Source organism: Capra hircus, chromosome 8 (assembly GCF_001704415.2).
Source record: "Capra hircus breed San Clemente chromosome 8, ASM170441v1, whole genome shotgun sequence".
Lineage (NCBI taxonomy): Eukaryota > Metazoa > Chordata > Mammalia > Artiodactyla > Bovidae > Capra > Capra hircus.
In genome coordinates, this window is record NC_030815.1 from 43,792,804 (window position 1) to 43,811,246 (window position 18,443).

Consider the following 18,443-nt stretch of genomic DNA (forward strand, 5'->3'; position numbering starts at 1 on the left):
CGCTGGAGAGGATGCTAGAGGGTAACAAGGGGCCAACAGGTCAAGAATGCCACAGAGTTCACTGTAAAAACTTCTCTTATAGAAACAGGAAGCCAAGAAGGGGCTTGAGGAGAAAAGTGTCTCATCTGACTTCTGTTTTTAAGGGACCACTGTTGAAGCAGGGAGACCAGTCACGAGGCTGCTGCAGTAATCTAGGGAGGAGAGAATGATGGCAGTGGAAAAGGAGAAGAGGAGACAGGTTCTGGATACACCTCTAAGGTAGAGTTAACAGGAATTGCTAACGGATTCTAGGTGGAGAGGAAAGAACGGAGGGCAAACACAGCCACAGTTTGGGGGTGTTTACCATCTATCAAGGAAGACTGTGATAAGAATGAGTTTGGGGGGAAACCAGGAATTCCATTTCAGCCCTGTCAAGCTTGAGGTGGCTATCAGACATCCAGGTGGGAACACCAGGAGGTAGTTGGACGTAAGTGTGATGTTGGGAAAAGAAGTCACAGCTGGAGAAACAAATGTGAGAATAATCGGAAAATAGATGGTACCTAAAGCTTTCAGATTGGATGAGATCACCAAGGGAGCAGATGTCTAGAAAACAATCAAGGATTGAGCCCTAACCATCTGTGCAGCCCCCTTCCACACATACCTTTCCAAAATCATAGCTATGAAGAACTGGCAAAGATAACTGAAAAGGAATGGCAAGTAAGCCAGGAGGAGAACTAGCAAATGTAGAAAAAAGCTTAACATGAGCACACTTTATATTATCCATCAACAACAGTAAAGTTGTATCATCAAGTCAGAGTTCAAGGAAGGCACTTTCAAGGCGAAGCTACCGCACTGCAGTCCAGGGTTTTGGCCAATTCTGCATGATTACTACAATCCGTGCACACCAATGGAGAGTAATGAAGGACAAGCCAGGACAGGTCAGAGGCAGGAGGTCAGGAGAACACAGGCAGACAGGCACTGTGAGCCCAAGGAGAATATCAGAGTTCAGAGAGTAAGCTGGATGAGAAGCCAGAGTAGCTTGCTGGGAAACACCAACTTCAACCCCCCAAATTAGCCTGCAGTCCTTTCCTGACCTGTCCCTGAAGAAGTGTCTATTACACTGTTTTCATTCTGCCAGTTCAATCCAACTCTTGGTCCTGGGCCTGGAAATCAGATCCCATGGCACATAGGAGCCCCTTCCTCTGGGCCTGGAAATCAGATCCCATGGCACATAGGAGCCCCTTCCTCATTAACAAAAGGCCAGGAAGAGTTTCGTCCTGAGTGCAAGGGACAGACCCCAGTAATCCCCTAAGCACACACATCTGCTTGTGAGAACAATAAAGGAGACCAAGAGCACCGAAAGGAGTGTTCTCCCCACCCTACTCTACCTCCTCTTCTTTCCTATAAGTAGACCCTCTTAAAATGTTTAATTGTACCAAGTAAGCATAATATATGTGTTTATATACAACCTTGTTCTAAAAAGGGCATCAGGCAACCTTCAAAACTAGACTAACTTACCTTAATTTTAAAAAAAGAAAAGAAAAATTGAGAACAAGGGAAAATATAGTGGAGCAGTAAATGAGGCCTCCACCAGTTAGCAAAAATGACTATCATGAAGTTCTGCATGGCAGTTTAACAGTGCGATATAAAAACCTGAAGAAAGCAATAAGGAAACTGCACCTCTTACAAGAGTCACAGTGTTCAGTTAAATATTCTTCAAGAAAAGTCCCAGCACCGCCTGATAGGGAGGCCTAGGACAGCTTTTCCAATGATTCTTCAGCAAAAGGCTGCTGAGAGACACAAAAGAGCTCATAATGTGTGAGAGGTTCCTGTGGCATTTCTTAAACTCTTTACTATCCCTCGATACAAGCTAAAGACATCACATATATGATTCATTAAAAGACATTAGAAGTTAAAGACAGTGCAGCATTCCAAGAACCCAGTGCACTGGCACGTAAGATCCTTTAGAATTCCATCAAAGAGCCCTATTTCTCTGTTTTCATGAGCAGCTGGGGCAGGCAAATGCTTAGGAAGAACCCCAGAGTGCAACAGTCAATGTCACCAATCGAGGATCCACTTACTGTAAAAGTCAGCCAAGCAGAAGAAACCTCAGCATTCTCGTAAAAATTACAGAAACTATCCAAGATTCTTGCCTCAAGAGACTGCCCGTCATGCAAAGGTAAACATGTAGGAATGAGCAAGCTTCCCCAACCCTGAAAGAGTTCTGAATTTCTCCACCACGTAGATGGTGAATAAACAACCAAGGCACTGAAGTTCTGCATCTCGCAGTAAGTACGGTTATAATCTGCCATCTTTCTTTAAAGGATTCTGATTTTGTGTTTTGTAAATAAGACAGAAATTTCACTTGTGAGAGAATATTTACTAAGCCCCAATAAATTTTAGTTTTGCCAAAAGGCCCCTTCTCCACTCTTCTTTTGACAGAACCATCTGCCTGTAATTGACTAGCAAGACCATATCAATACAGATAAACAAAAAACAATGACCAATAAGACAGCAGTAATACATGGAAAATTAAGAAATAAAAGTCCAGAGAGTAAAGAGTCATTTCTAGATTAAAATATAGATCGAGACCCTTGAAAAACCATGAGTGGAAAGTTACCAAACTGTGGGTACAGCTCTGCAGTTCATAAAAGATTCATCAGTCCCAAGCAAACACGAGACCTGTTTCCCAGATCTAGGCAGATTTCTGAAGCATAACCTTTTCAAAAATACAGATTTAGTCAATTCTGAAAGCCATTTCTAAATCAGCATCCTGGCCATTAAACTTCTTTGAATTAAACATAGTTTTCCACTATGGTAGATTCTGTTGCTGTTTCAATTATTTGCTGTCCTCCCCATAAGAGGATTACACCTCCTATGCCATGTGACTTACAGAGGCTCCAGATGGAAGAATTAATTACACATCCTACCCTATTGTTAGCAGGCTTAGCCATGTGACTTGTTTCAGCAAACTGGATGTGAGTCGAAGTAGCATATATGCAGAAGCAGTAATAGTCATGAATGGACTGGTCATTTCCTTTCTTGCCCTCATGAGACTATGTCCCAGACTGTGTGGTAGCTCCACACGCCTGGATCTAGAGCAAAGATCACCCTTGGAGCAGAGCCAGAGCTGTCATGTAATATGAACAAGAAATTAAAATATGTTGCTTTAAGCCATTAAGCATCATCTAGTCTAAGCTTAGACATGAAACCAATGCTTCCTTTAAAAAAAATGTTTAAGGCTCAATGAAATAATTAATACTCAGAGGAAAAAAGAATTAATACTCAGAGCAGCCTAATAAATGTGGATGAACAAGTAGGCTTTAGTGCCAGTGATTTTTCATGCTAACCATCTGCATAAGAATACAATAAACTGAAAATAACATTCTGGCTTTTTTAAATTAAAGTTTTTACCTTATAAATATGTGCGTTAGGGGAAAGGGGAAAACTTAAGTTACTTGTTTGACTGACCTTTAGAAGATCTTACTGAAAACAATAGTAGGTTCAAAGAAGATAAGGTTCTAACAGCTCACCCTTCCACAGGTATGTAATTAATCTCTAACTGATGTGGGGATAAAACAAGAATCAAGGTTATAAACTTAACTGGCATACCAGTCTCCTTGCAAAACAAGGAAATGTAACTGCCTAATATTTTATGGTATGTAGAAACCATTCTTTTCAAAGTCTGGGTCAGGTTCCTTTTAATTTTTAGTATTAGTCCCTACCTGGAAATCTTAACTCATCAGATATAAGATTTGATGATGCAAATAATTTTTCAAATGATCAATTAGGATAGAACTTAATGAAAATTACTAGATGTCTCTAGTTTTTTTTCTAAAAGCCAAAGAAAAACAATCCCCAAAGTTAATACTCCTCTTATAGTTATTCTGATAAAAATATATATGCATTCACCTAAAAACTTAATTTCTGATGGAAAAATATTCAACATCACTTCTTACAAATTTGTGATGAGGTCTTGGCAAGCTAGAAGTCCAGAGAAACTCAGAACACATACTAAGACTAAGATGACAAGGTGTCATATTCATAGGTTATAGTAAGAGTCTGTTTAATTGGGAGGAAACAAGTGGGGGAAAAAAAAGAAAAAAAAAGGCACAGTAAGAAGGTGCCTAGTGAAAAGTGAAGAGTAATTCTAAAAAACCCCATTCAGGAATAAACCATTTTCTTCCCACATACACTTCCCTTTCTGAAAAGTCCACCCCGCCTCAGCCGTGGCTGCTCTCTGTTTTCTGAGTGACCCCAGACTCTCCGACCACAGCTGATGGGACCACACACCGGTTCCCATCCTCAGAGGGGAAGAGGAGGCACAGGCAAAGCGGATCCGCCAGGAATGAGAGAGGGCTACGAAGAAAGGACCACATGGCACAAAACTTAGGCTTGAAACGGGATGTCACGGTAAGCAAGGGCTGCAGTGCCATTCTCTACCCAAACGTGAGTTGAAGCAGAGAAAGATGATCTACAGAAAAAAAGCCAAAGAATGGTAAAAATGCTAGAGACAAGACATCATGAGAGTTCAAAAGAAACCATAACTTCCAGCCCTAACTTCCCAATTCCCAGGAAGACCAGCTGGCTATCATGCCTTGCATTTCCACTGGATTCCTTCCAAGAAATTCCTTACTGGGTTGGTTGCTATTTGTTTGTTTATTTTGGTCAAACTTCTTATTGCTGATGCTGGTTTGTTGAAGCCAATTTAAATGAGTTTCTCTTTTATGCAGCCGATAAGCCTTCTTACTTTAATTTTTGATTTATTTGTAAATGCTTGATTTTAATAAACTTTTTAAATTAAAGAATAACACATACAATAAAGTACATAAATCTTAAATATTTGTCATGATGAATTTTTTCACGAACAAATATATCCAAATCATCATCACCCTCTAAGTCCCTCACCAGCCAGTACATCCTTATGCCAACTTCTGTCACCATCAACTATTTTTGCCTCTCTTTTGATGTTCATATAAATGAAATCATACAATACATATACTAATTTCTGAATTCCTTTACTCAATATCTATGAGATTGATCAAGTTGTGTGTAGCAATAATTTGGTTTTTTAATGCTGTGTAGTATTTCAATGCATAATCATACCACAGATATTTATTCAATATCTGGCTTGTTTCTATTATGTTTCTATCATTCCATTATAAACATTCTTGTAAATCCTTCTGGTGCACATAAGCACTCATTCCTCTTGGGTATACATATCTGGGAGTATAATTACTGAGTAACAGGATACAAGTTTGTTCAGTTTTATAGATAAGTACAAACAGCATCCCAAAGCAGTTAAATCAATTTATGTATCTATCAGCAGTGTACGAGAGTTTGAGCTTTTCTATATCTCCGTTTGGTTGTTAGGAATTTTTTTATTTTAGCCATTTGGGTAGGTTTGTATTGGTATTTTATAGTAGTTTTAATTTGCATTTTCCTGACTACTGATGATACTGAATGCCCTTCTGTTCATTTTTTAAATTATATTTTCAGTTTTTCTTATTAATGTGTAGCTGTTCTCTACATATTCTGGACAAGTTTCTTGTTGGATATATGTTATGACTAATATCTTCTACTTTGTGACTTGCCTTTTTACTCTCAATTTGCACTGTGGAATGAAAGTTATTAATTGTAATGAACATGAGAACAGACAAACAGTACATGTTGCTGTGAGAAATAGATCAAATCCTCTGGGTCCATTAAGATACCGATATCTCACATGCTAGTAAAGTAATGCTCAAAATTCTCCAAGCCAGGCTTCAGCAATACGTGAACCGTGAACTTCCTGATGTTCAAGCTGGTTTTAGGAAAGGCAGAGGAACCAGAGATCAAATTGCCAACATCCGCTGGATCATCAAAAAAGCAAGAGAGTTCCAGAAAAACATCTATTTCTGCTTTATTGACTATGCCAAAATCTTTGACTGTGGGGATCACAATAAACTGTGGGAAATTCTTAAAGAGATGGGAATACCAGACTACCTGACCTGCCTCTTGAGGAACCTATATGCAGGTCAGGAAGCAACAGTTAGAACTGGACATGGAACAACAGACTGGTTCCTAATAGGAAAAGGAGTATGTCAAGGCTGTATATTGTCAGCCTGCTTATTTAACTTCTATGCAGAGTACATCATGAGAAACGCTGCGGTGGAAGAAGCACAAACTGGAATCAAGATTGCTGGGAGAAATATCAATAACCTCAGATACACAGATGACACCACCCTTATGGCAGAAAGTGAAGAGGAACTAAAAAGCCTCTTGATGAAAGTGAAAGAGGAGAGTGAAACAGTTGGCTTGAAGCTCAACATTCAGAAAATGAAGATCATGGCATCCTGTCCCATCGCTTCATGGGAAATAGATGGGAAAACAGTGGAAACAGTGTCAGACTTTATTTTTTTGACTCCAAAATCACTGCAGATGGTGATTGCAGCCATGAAATTCAAAGACACTTACTCCTTGGAAGAAAAGTTATGACCAACCTAGATAGCATAATGAAAAGCAGAGACATTACTTTGCCAACAAGGGTCCATCTAGTCAAGGCTATGGTTTTTCCTGTGGTCATGTATGGATGTGAGAGTTGGACTGTGGAGAAAGCTGAGCACCAAAGAATTGATGCTTTTGAACTATGGTGTTGGAGAAGACTCTTGGGAGTCCCTTGGACTGTAAGGAGATCCAACCAGTCCATTCTGAAGGAGATCAGCCCTGGGATTTCTTTGGAGGGAATGATGCTGAAGCTGAAACTCCAGTACTTTGGCCACCTCATGTGAAGAGTTGACTCATTGGAAAAGACTCTGATGGTGGGAGGGATTGGGGGCAGGAGGAGAAGGGGACGACAGAGGATGAGATGGCTGGATGGCATCACTGACTCGATGGACATGAGTCTGAGTGAACTCCGGGAGTTGGTGATGGACAGGGAGGCCTGGCGTGCTGCGATTCATGGGATCGCAAAGAGTCGGACACGATTGAGCGACTGAACTGAACTGACCTGAACCAGTTAACTGAAGCAGGGGCTGGGTGTGGTATCCAGACTTTGCACAGACCCTGATTATAAATACAATGTTGCTATCCTCACTTTCTCAAAACTTTAGATACAAGCAATCACCAACTTACCCAGTAGTGTGCCCACAGTTTGTTAAGTATATTTATGCATCATGCCCTGGCAACACTTTCATGAATGGTGAATGGCTTTCACCATCAGCTCTTAAAAGTCTAGCAGCATGTTTCCAGCACCTCTCAGCATAATTAATGGTCCAGACTACTTCCCAGAAGAGATGTTCAGAGGACAGACTTACGGTACCAAGAACATATCGCTTCTCTCCCCATCCCAGTGCCCCCAGAGAAAAATATCCTAACCTCAACAATTTCCCAGCAATTACCAGGAATTCTATTATCCTAAACAGCCCGTGAAAGCTTCCTTGGCCTGGGACAGCAAATGGAACAACAGTTTTCTCCGATGATCGTATTTCAAGAGAGCTTGGGTAGAGCTCACACATCTATTACCTCACTGATCCTCTCAGCTCCTCTGTACAGGACCTCTCATTATCTCCATGTTATAAGCAGAGAGAGGTTATTTTGCTCAGCCAAAACTGTGGAAGAACTTGCAGAGAAGGGAGAAGGGTGGTGGCACGTAACGGCGCTGGGGTTTCCCACTGGACCCGGAGCCCTGAGTCCTCCTCTCCTTTTTTTGTGTGTGTCACTGGGTACTGACACTTTAACTGCTGCGAGCCTTGGGTGTAGGGGGGCGGGGAGGGCCTACTTGTTCATCTGGTGTGCAGCTTCTCATTGTGGTGGCTTCTCTTGTTGGGGAGCACAGACTAAGGTGCGCGAGCTTCAGTAGTTGCAGCGCTCAGACCCAGAAGTTGTGGCACACACACTTAGCTGCTCCACAGTGTGTGGGATCTTCCCAGACCAGAGGTCAAACCTGTGTCCCCTGCAGATTCTTATCCACTGCACCACCAGGGAAGTCCATCCCTCTGCCTTGTTACTAGCTCCCAAGGTTCTTCTCTGATCTACTGTGTGCCAGCTGGGATCACAATCCTTTCTGTTTCTCTGGTCATAAGTAAACAAAATAGCTCTTTTGAGATTTTTATTTTTTGTCCCAGGGAGATTTATAGTCAGGAAATACTATATCCTAAATGTTCCTTCATCTTCCCTCTCTGCTCCATCTTCCTTCTCCTTCCTCCAATCAAGACACACTTAAACACCTAGGCATGATTGTATTTTCCTTTTCAGACACACAGAAACATGCCTGGCAGGAAGAGGCAAAAACAAAAAAACATGCCTGGCAGGAAGTAGCAGACTTGAGGCTCTAGAGTCCAAGCTCCTCACCACTGCCATATACTGAATCAGGTCCCATCAATGTGACCTATCCAGAAATAAAGGTTAGGAGAGGGGAAAGGAAAGGCTGCCCTGGGTCACTGAGGGTCACGTAGGAAAAAGGAGATGCTTGGAATGAGACAGTTTCTATGGATTCAGTACCTCCAATCCTGCCTGGGATCCAGGCTAAAATACAGATATTGACATGTGAAGAACAGCCTGAAGTCAGGACTCAAATCAGGTCAAATAACTGGCAAGCACAGTTATTTGGCTAACTTGGATGAGAGGCCAGAGGTAGGTTCACAACATACCTTTCTTTTGAAAGTTCCCAGGAAAAGGATTCATAAACTATATGAACTTCAAGCCCTTAAGCAGTATTTCCTTGTCTTGCTAGCATAGGTGAAAGGGCAGGAAAGTGACAGATTTTTTTCAGTGTACTAAAGCTATTTTACTGAATCTTTCTGGGCTCACTAAGAGTCCTCAAGGTGTTCTTACCCATTTTTGACTTCAAAAGGTGAACCCTTGGCAGACTCTGCCCCAAAACAGGCAAAACTGAGCCCCGAGACAGTAGCTCTTTATTTCTGAGTGAGAGATAGTTTGGTTCTCTAGAAGGTGTGAAGAAAAAAAAAAACCCTGTAAGAGCACAAGGGATTTCACCAAAGGAAAACAAAAAAGTCTTTTCAATTAGCTTTTCCTGGTTTCCAAACAGTAGCCTTTTGTTTCCTGAGGTTGGCTAAAAGAAACCTTAAAAACAAACAAAAAGAACAGCTACCTTTCTCTATTAGCCTAAAAATTGATTAAAAAAAAAACTCTCCAAAAAGTCCATGAAATGTGGGGAAGATAAGCTACAGTAAGTGCCCTCATGTCTCTAAGTTCATACACACAAAAGGTGTATCTGAAAGAGGAGCACTGGAGGACCAACACCTGACTCACATACACACCTGGCAGGTGGGGTCAGATCTTGTTAGGAGAAATCTCTTTATAACCAAACTGTTTAAATTTCAACAGATGGAAGCATGAAATTCCTGATCATCTACAGGATAGGTTACTATTCAGTGAGCACCTAAAACCACTATAAAAATTAATGAACTGGTACCCTTGTGCAGCTCTGGCAGCCCTAGCATGCCACTGATGAAAGTATCCACATTCATTCAACATATACTGTTGAGTGCCGACAAGGCAGAACTTGGCTACTCCACACAAAGCCCCTTTGTTCCTCAGGGCAGTGTCTCCACACTGTTTGCCACCCACATGGTTGTCGTTCCCAATGTGGTGAACAATTCTCAGACCCCAGGCTACAGCCACAACTGCTCCCCTTTCCACTCCCCCCAGTAAAAACATACCAGAACACACGTAAGTTCACATGACTTCATCCGAGGACTAACCTTGAATTCTCTCAGCATTAAAAAAAACTAAACAATATACACAAACTTTCAAAGCAGTGACTATTTGAGTTCTTCTCCCAATTGTTGTGAAACCTTGCCAAGGCTGACAAACTTTGAGTTGTAGTAAGTAAACCCCAATCTTTTCTCTCCCAGCCTCCTCTCCTTGATAGGGATTCAGCCAACTCTCCTCCCACTCCTGAATCATAACTTAGAAAGGAGATCAAAGGGTGATGTTTCCGGAGGCAGAGAAATCTTATTCTGCCCTCAAGGTCAGAAGCCAGCATTCTCCAAATACCCTTCAGGTTATGCTGCACAAGATTCAACCCTGCCAGAAGGAAACCAAACAGTACCCACAAATACTTTAAAAGTATTTAAGACCAATAGTGTCTATCCCTTGGTCAGTATTACCCCTAGTAACATTTAAGGGAAGACAGAACATTGAATAAGTTCAGAACTAGGCTGTATTCTTAAAGAAGCATACAATCCTTAAAAAGAAACAATTGGGAAGATAAAATAGATGCCCTAAAGAGAAGAAGGATGAAATTTCAAAAGGCCAACAGAAAATAAATCAAAACAAACTCAAGCCCACCAAGTCATATGTTAAGTTTCACTGAAACTACTTACTTCATTTTTAAAGAAATGGCAAAAACTTTCAGCATGGACACTTAAGCTTTAGAGTAACCAATTTATCCTTGTGTTGACAACCCCTGTTTTTCCTTTAAAAAAAAATGCACCAAGAACTCAAATCTTCTTTTATATTTTCATGTGGAAATCTAATTCCTGGCCAACTACAGAGCATGACTCAGGCTAATCCCCTATAAAAATGTCACAGTGAATGGCAAAAATCAATAGATTGACTTCACAAACTAGAAAAGTTGAAAGATTAAGACAACATGAGCAAAATTTCAGTCTTTCTATATACTGGATACTTTTATTCTCAGAACCAGTAGAGTTTATTCACAAACTTTCATTTTTTAAACTTTTATTAGTAGTAAATCTCTTGAGATGTATCTCCTACCAGTTAAAAGAAAAAACTCACAAGAAATGAATTATACAGCAAGGAGAAACAGAAAAGCTAGACTGGTTTAAAAAACCGATACAAAGTCTCAAGTAATTCTTTAGCTGGCCTGACTTTTCTATCTTACTATGCTTAAAACAAAAAGAATAATGAGCCACTTTGAGGTGCTCATCTTCATAAGTCATCTGGGGAATTCAATCACACTCATTTACCTGAATAGCTAAAAGAGAACAATGGACAACAACAAGCAGCGGCAAGAATGCAGAGCAACTAGGACTCACATAAACTGCTGGAAATGTAATTAATAGAACCACTCTGGCAGTATCTGCTACAGCTAAACTGCGTGGCTCAGCAATTTCACTCCTAGATACTTATCCTGTCAGAAATGTATACATATGTTCATGAGAAAACCTGCACAAAGTTGTTCATAATAACAATGGTCATATTGGTCCAAAAACAGAAACAACTCACTGTATATCTCCAGTAGGATGGATAAACAGTAGTATATTCACACAATGGGACACAATAAGAAATGAAAATAAATAACCCTTAGCCATATGAAACAACATGGATCAATCTTACAAATATGACACGGAGAGAAGCCAGACACAATAAAGTACATGCTCTGTGACTCTATACGTATTTTAAAAAATCTGACAAAAGTAATCAATGGTATTAGAAGGATACCCTTTGGGCTAGAGTAGAGAATCGAAGGGAGTATAATACAAAGATGATCAGCTTGGGTCTGTGGCTCTATGGGAAGGCATGCAAGGGAGCATCTGATAGAAAAGTGAGTCAAAACATCACAAAGTATGGACAATTCCAGCCCCTAAAAATATCTGCTCTTAAACCAGCATTTTTTATAGGAAAGAGCAATTCTGTTAAGAGGAATACAAAAAAAGAGAGGGATTGGGGAGAGAGAGGGAAAGGCACGGGGAGAGGAGGAAGGATGAATAAATTCAGGCTGAATGAATAAATGAAGGATGAATAAATTTGATTTCTACCCATAACCTAATTATTTTTTCATATTTTCCCTAAGATCAAAGGGTAAACAAGTCAGAATTACCAAAAGAAATCTGAACAAACATAACCAAAAATGCAATGCAATTAACAAATTTAAGTTTTTGCCTCTAATCAAGCCAAAAATTATATAAACTATCAAAAGGAGTCTTAACTTCAATGCAATAAATGGAAACCAACAAGAATAGAAATTCCTCTTGTATGCTTCTCAAGGGATTAGATAATTATAAAAGTGTATTAGCATGTCTCCTGAGACTTTAAGCCCCATTGCTCAATTCCATTAACTAACTGAAGTGGTGTGTTTTGTTTTTTTTTTTTTTTTCTGGCTGTGCTGCAAAGCTTGCAGGATCTTAGTTCAATCAGAGATTGAACCCAGGCTCCAGCAATGAAAGCGCCAAGTCCTAACCACTGGACCACCAGGGAGTTCCCCAAATGAATTTATTTTAAAGGGAAAAAAAAACACCCTATAACAGAACTACAGGGTTCCTGACAATGTCTGAAATATATAACTCTTTCCAATTAACTGATTGCTTCCATAAGGAAAGAAACATGAGGATATATAATCTCTGACAGGCCTTTCTGGTGTATATACCTGTATACTACTAGCTAACTCAACAGTGTATCTATTCCTAGATTCTTCATCAATGAGACTATCATTTGCTTCCAGCATTCATACTTTAAATGCAAAGCTGAAGGAAGGAAAAGGCAAAGGATTATCTGAGTTTAGAAGCCAAAGAGAGAAAATTAAAACTGCTGTATTGGATCACCTGCTCTGCTTATGCAGACTACATGCTCACAGGCAATTCACACATCTAGTAGCTGGTGTGTTTTCATAAGAGCCTCACTGTCAGGCATCCTCCATTCAAGACAGTTCTGTTGTTCTCTTTCACTGCCCTTTCCAATACACACACACATACACATACACACACTCCAACAAACATGAGCTTGCCACCTCTCCACAGCCTTATTGAGTGTGGAATGTTTTATTTAAAATTACACAGGTACTGAAAAAAGAGAACTAAAATTAATAAGATAAAAATAATAGGGTACCTAATAAATAATGGGAAGCAAAGGGGAAAGGAAAAGAGAGGTGGGAGATAATACAAATTCCACTCCTTCCTTAGCAGGGAGTTAATAGCTATAGTTAAATCTGTGAACTCAAGTGTAGACTGTGGCAGCTTAGAAAGCAAGCTACACATTCTTTGGCACTCTTCCCATCAAGTAGCTAGTCTAGATCCCCTCCTCTTCAGTCTGTGCAGGCTTTGCGATTGACCCAATCCACAGTTTGGTGAAAAAGAAGTTATGTAACTTCTGAGATTCAGTCATAAAAGGCCAAGGAGATTCCAACTGGTTCACTTGAGGCACTCATAGCTCAAGTTAATTGTATGTGTCCACTTGGAGGGTGTATTGGGATGAGATTAACATTTCAATTGCATTCTGGGTAAAGCAGATTGCTCTCCATAATATGGGTGGGCCTCCCCCAATCAGTTGAAGGCCTGAATAGGACAAAAAAGAGTGGCCTCCCTGAGCAAGAAGGAATTCTCCAGCAGACTGCCTCTAGTCTTCATCTGCAACATCAGCTGTCCTGGATGTCCAGGCTGCTGGCTCACATCACAGGTTTTGGAATCACCAACCTCCATAATCATGAGCCAATTCCTTATAATAAATCTTTCTATAAATACATGTATATCCTATTGGTCTGTTTCTCCTCAGACCCCGATTAATATCTGGGGAAAGCTGGTGACCATGTAAGTAGTGCAACTACCTGGGGCCACCATGCTGAAGTTACCATGTGTAGGTATTCCAGTCAACAATCAGTGCTGTGCCCAGTCTTCCAGCCAGCCTTGCCAAGGCACTTGGCATGGAAGTGAAGCCTTCCTGGACCTTCCAGCCCAGCCAATTGACCAGCTGCATGCTACAGAAAGATCCCAGTCAATGCCTCAGGAGGAGGAGAAGCCAGGCCTACCTGCATCCTTGATCCATGGAACACATAATACCATGAAAAAACTGTCTAAGTCACTAAATTTTAAGTTCAATGAACCACCAAAAGAACTAAAAACAGAAATAGTTTACAGTTATCACACTGGAGAAGAGACCGTAGCTGAGCTGGGATCGGAAAGGAGTAAAGGGTTTTAGTTTTCATTTTAAACACTGTTTGTTATCTGCATTATTCTTACTATGTACAGATATTACTATAGAAATTCAAACTATTTTAAATTAAAGAAACAACAGCAGCAAATATGTTCAGCACTTACTGTGTACCAAATTTCAATGTGCTCTCTGTGCTATGTTTTAACTAATTTAATACTCAAAATAATCCCATGAGGGGAGTGCTTTTATTATCTCTTTTTAATAGATGGGAAATTGAGACATAGAGAGATTCAGTACCTGTATGAAAGGTCACACAGCAAGCAGCAGCACCTAGACTCAAACTAGCCAGTCTGGATCCAGAGCTACAACATTTCCACAAAGATTACTAGGCTGGTTCGGCAGTCAGAGTCATTAGACGAAGGGCACAATCTCAAATTGCCATTCACCTGGGTTTCCAAGCATGTGACTAACAATGCTATCTTGTGTCAAGCACTGCTGGACTTCCTTGCTTCTTCAAAGGCTATGAGCTAAACTGAAATGCCTTTTACTCTAGTCCCCACCTGTACACATTCTTCAATCTCCCTGAACATCACCCAAATCTCTCTCTCTTCAGTGTTAATTTCCCCTACATTTCCAGTGAGCCATTTTATCAGATATTTCCATCTTTCTGCCTCCAATTCAATTTTGTATCTTTACATCTCCCCATCTGCTATGAACCAAATGAGGGTCTTCAACTCTGATTTCTCCCACCAGGGCCTTACATAAAATAAAAATGTAATTATCACTTATTAAAGCTCACTGACATTCATTTATTCTAATGAAAGTTAGTGGAGCAGCCTTCACCTTAGAGAAATTTTCACTGAATTTTATTTGAGAGGAAGGAGGGAAGAGAGGGGTTAAGCACAATTCTCCTCAGTATATACTACTCCTCAGTATATACCCTAAACACAAATTTGCAATGTATATCAAGTCATACAGTAGAATGCTCAAGTCACACTATTCCCCATGGACAAAATTTGGAAACTAATCAAATGCCCATCAACCCTAGAATGGATCAACTGTGGCATAGGCACAATGAAACACTAGACAGCAATGATAATGACTGAACTACAGCCACATGCAACAACATGGCAAAGTATCACAAACATAATTTTGAGTGAAAGAAGCCAAATACCAAAACCAAAACAAACAGGAAAACCACAAAAACATACTATATGATCCCATGTATATAGATAACGAGGATAGGCAAAACTAACCTATGGTTGAGACAGTAGTTACCTCTGGGAAGAGTGTATGATTAGGGAAAAAAGCATGGTGGCAATGCTCTGTATCTTTATCTCAGTGTTGGTTATAAGTTTATGTTCACTTTGTGAACATTCATCAAATTATATGCTTTAAGATGTATATGTTTCTTACATTCAACTTTAAGAATTACTTTACAAGATGCATAAGCCAAGCCACCATGTAGCAGGCATAAAACACCCTGTAACATCTGAACCCAACTTGGCTTCATTTGATTTGAGGGCAGAAGAGAAGTACAGTGGTTACTGCATAATTTGGATAGCTTCAACTCTGCTCACTGAAACATGATTTTTAGAACGTGCACAAATAGTCCAACAAATGCCTAAGTGAAATGTTTGAAATTTCTCACTGAAATCCCCTTTGCTGCTTCTGAATGTGCTCACTCCTCCATTTTAACACACTTCAGCTCCCACAAGTACTCCCCTTTCAGGCTTCCTCCAATTCTTGCCTCAATTTCTTGAATTACCTCCAACTAGACCCTTTCCCATCCTCTTCCTCACACAGCGGTAAATGCATGAGCACAGTAGCTCAGGGACTATATGAGAGCAGATGCTCTCTCATTGGCTTCCGTGATGGTTCAGCAGGTAAAGAATGGGCCTGCAACGCAGGAGACACAGAAGAGGTGGATTCTCAGCACTCATGCAGGCAGGCACCTTCTCACCAAATCAATCCAAGTCGGAATGTAACCATCCTAGTGGCTATTTGCCTGTGGCTTCTTTCTTTGAGGACAGCGGATACTTTAAAACTGTTTTTAAATCTAGAGTCCTTTTTTCCCTCTAACACCTCCCCCCAAAACAAACATACACATACATAAAATAGAACTCACATGTGCTGAGGTAGGTAGCACTCACACATGCTACAGTGATTTGTGGACTTGGCAAATCTAAAGTGCAGAAAGTGTGCCCACCTACAGGGATAAAATGCAGTCCTAATTTGTGTGTGTTTAAAAGAGGCAATTATTCCTCTACTGGAAGCCTCTCCTCCATCCTTAGATACTGTAATCTCCAGAGGACAATGTCCAGAGGACAACCCATTCTTAATTTTTCCTTCACTGCTTCAGCAGCAGCACCTTTTCCCAAATCTAACTGAAAAAGGACTGAAGTTAATAATCTGTCAGTTTTCTCATTCAATTTCCATCTTGAGAAAGCTTCACCTTAGAATGAGAGAGTGGGAGGCTGGGGGAAGGGGAGTGGGGAATAACTGATTAATGGGGAGGGCGTTACTTTGGGAGGTGATGAAAATGTTCTAGAATTAGACAGTAGGGATGCCTGCACAACTCTGTGAATACACTTTGAAAAAAAACAGTAAATTATACACTTTGGGTAAATTTATGGCACATTTGTCATGTATCAACTTTTAAAATAAATAAAATGTGGGAAAGCCCAACTTTTCTGTAGAGAAAGTTGGATGAAGCGAGCAAATAGCATATGGACAGCCAAGTACCACCTAAAAACCAAGCTGAATAAATTCACGGAATTAAAAATGAGGAAACTAGCCCTGACTTCCCATTCAGCTCACAGATGGATGGGATGAAGCTGGGGCAAGAAAGTGCACAATTACAGAACTGGGTGGTTAACTTTCCTTGTTGGTCTCTGAGCGCCTGTCTTGATATAATACTTTATTAATTAATTCGACGAGCCGAACCTCAGCAGAGACTATGTGCAGACAGCGAGCGCTGGGGGACGCCATAGATTGTTTTTAAGGCTCACTCGACAAACCCCTCTGCAAGCCACCCCGGCGCAGCACAGTTCTTGCTGACTTGCACGACCCGCCGCGAAGAGTTGCCTCAGGGTTCCACACGGACCGGGCGGAGAAGAACGGTCAAGGGGAGGACGCTGCTGCGGCCATGGGAAGGGGGAGGAAGAGGAGTTGAGGGTGCAGGTCTGTTTAAGGGCGCTCGCAACCTCCCTCGACGACCACCAGAAGCCCCTGGAGACTCCAGAAGCCCACGCTGTCCCGGCGGGGTTCGACTGGCCGCAGGCCCAGTGCGCCCACACCCTCCCCCACCTCCCGGCCCCGGCAACCTCGGCCGGAGCCATCTCCGAGTCGGTTGAGGGCGACCGAGGCCACCTGCCGCTCCGCTGATGAGGAAGAAAGTGGTCGACCGCCACTCCCTCCAGCGGAGCCGAGCCGAAAACTTCTCGGGGAGACGCTTCGGAGAGCTCTCTCACTCGATCCCGGACTAATGAAAGGGCCCCAGGGGCACCCAGGGCCGGGCGTCGGGACGCGTCCGCACCCTCCCGCCTCCCGGCCCCGCTCGGACTTTCCCGCTGACCCCAAGCCGGGCGCGCCGCACTCCCCTTCCAAAACCCCCGAGCCCCTCCGCCACAGTGTGCCGAACCCCGCGAGGTGCGGGGCCCAGGAACCTCTCGGACCCCGTCCCTAGGCCCGTCCTGAGGCCGCCGGGGTGACCCGGCAAGAAAGAGCCTGCGGGGGGCTGCCCTCCACCACCGCCACGGCCGCCGTGCGCCCCGGCGCGCCCCAAGCTGGCCTGACTGGGCGTGGAGACCAACGGGGGCAGGGTCGGAGCCCCACGGCCCCGGCCAACCCGCCCGGGAAGGTGGCGCGACACAGCCCCCAGCTCCCCTCACCTCCAGCAGCTCCTCTCAACCTGCCGCGCGCGCCTGCCGCTCGCTGCCTCGCCCGCGGCTCGGGGACCTCGGAGAAGGGGGCGGGGCGCAGGGGGCGGAGCCGGCCCCGGCCGCGAGCGCCAGAATTAAACCCCGAACGTACGGGATCAGACAGGGCTCAGCTGCTACCGCAAGGGCAAGGAACTCGGGGAGACCCGCAAGCCTCCGACTCCGGGCAGGAAACGGCTGCGGCTGCGCCCCGGAGGGACAGCTCCGGCCTGCAAAACCCCAGACGGCTCCCGGGACCTCAAGGAACCCCGGCTCTCGGCGGCGCTCTCTTTGTACCCGCGCGAGCCGGCCGGCGGGCAGACTCCAGTGCGCCTGCGCGCGGATCAGACTCCACCGGGCCCACCGGGCACCTTCGCTCACCTCAGCCGCCTCACCCCGGTCCGCTGGCTTCTGCCCCGCGAGCAGCAGGCAGAGCCGCTTCTTCAGCCCCGGCACGCTCCTGCTGCAGCTGTGTGTTTACTTTCTTTCCCCGAGGGAGAGGGAAAAATCCATCCCCAGTGAGACGTGCGTCAGTTCGATTCTATCAGTTCTTACCTGGAGGGGTACCTGGACGCGCGGGAGGCTGGCACTGTTAACACGCCGGCTTAGCGCCTCTGATTAAAGAAATTGATCAGGGACTGTCGGCTTGTTTCCTGGTCCCTGGTGACACCGGGATTCTGGAGCATACAGGGATCTGGTTTTCTGCAGGTG

The 18,443-nt window shown here is 42.9% G+C and overlaps 1 protein-coding gene across 2 annotated transcripts in view; it reads right to left on the reverse strand.

The window, feature by feature from the left end:
• Positions 1–17,779, reverse strand: part of KANK1 (KN motif and ankyrin repeat domains 1) — a 211,390-nt gene extending 193,611 nt beyond the window's left edge. For both annotated transcript variants that reach the window (XM_018052043.1, XM_018052042.1), the window contains exon 1: positions 17,706–17,779. The gene's annotated coding sequence lies outside the window, so the exon portion shown is untranslated. The remainder of the gene's footprint in view (positions 1–17,705) is intronic.